The sequence below is a fragment of the Corvus brachyrhynchos genome, unplaced genomic scaffold, assembly GCF_000691975.1.
Source record: "Corvus brachyrhynchos isolate BGI_N302 unplaced genomic scaffold, ASM69197v1 scaffold123, whole genome shotgun sequence".
NCBI lineage: Eukaryota > Metazoa > Chordata > Aves > Passeriformes > Corvidae > Corvus > Corvus brachyrhynchos.
Genome location: NW_008237247.1, coordinates 66355 through 67062, shown reverse-complemented (window position 1 = coordinate 67062; position 708 = coordinate 66355). Strand labels below are relative to the sequence as shown.

The following is a 708-nucleotide window of genomic DNA, read 5'->3' as shown; positions in this document are numbered from 1 at the left end:
CTGGCCGCCCTGCCACTCAGATTCCTCCCCTTTATTCTTTTTTTTCTTTTTTTTTTTTCAGTTTTTTTTTTCAATGTTCTAAGTTGACTATTGCTACAGCGTGCACATCCACGCTGGCCGATCCCTGGGTGCTGACTGCAAGCTGGCTGAGTAGGCCTGTCCCAGAGGAGCTATGCCCTGAGGAAATATTTGACTCCCCTTTGCATTCCTGTTCAAGTTCCCTAAACGTATCAGAGGTCAGCCATTGGCATGATAGACTGGCAGTAGCCTGAAAAATGACCTGGCCTACCACATCTTTTGCATTGAACAACTTGCCTGTTCTTCTTGTTTCTCTTCCTTCGTTTAAGCTGTTTCTGTGTGCTCTCAACCTTAGGTCTCTTTTGTCCACCAGAATTTAATTGAAGAGGTCTTAGAACTGCTGCTAAGGCAGATTTATGCTCTCCAGATCCCACCTTAGCACAGGCTTCAACCATCTGTGTAAGTGTGGGTTCTCCTGGCAAGGCATCAATAATCCTTCTGCACTCATCATTAGCATTATCTATTGTTAGCTGTCTGCGCAACAGCTGCCTCACGGCCTCATTTTCAACTTGCTTCTCAAGGGCTGCAGCAATCTTTTCCACGAAAGACAAAAAGTGCTCTTTCGGCCCCTGAGATCTTTTCACATATTGTGTTTTAGGAGCAGCCATGTCTATGCCCCTTAATAAGGCT

The 708-nt window shown here is 45.5% G+C and overlaps 1 protein-coding gene across 1 annotated transcript in view; it reads left to right on the top strand.

The window, feature by feature from the left end:
• The window catches only part of LOC103613021 (splicing regulatory glutamine/lysine-rich protein 1-like), an 81498-nt gene that overhangs the window by 23528 nt on the left and 57262 nt on the right, over positions 1-708 (top strand). The gene's annotated exons all lie outside the window — the stretch shown is intronic.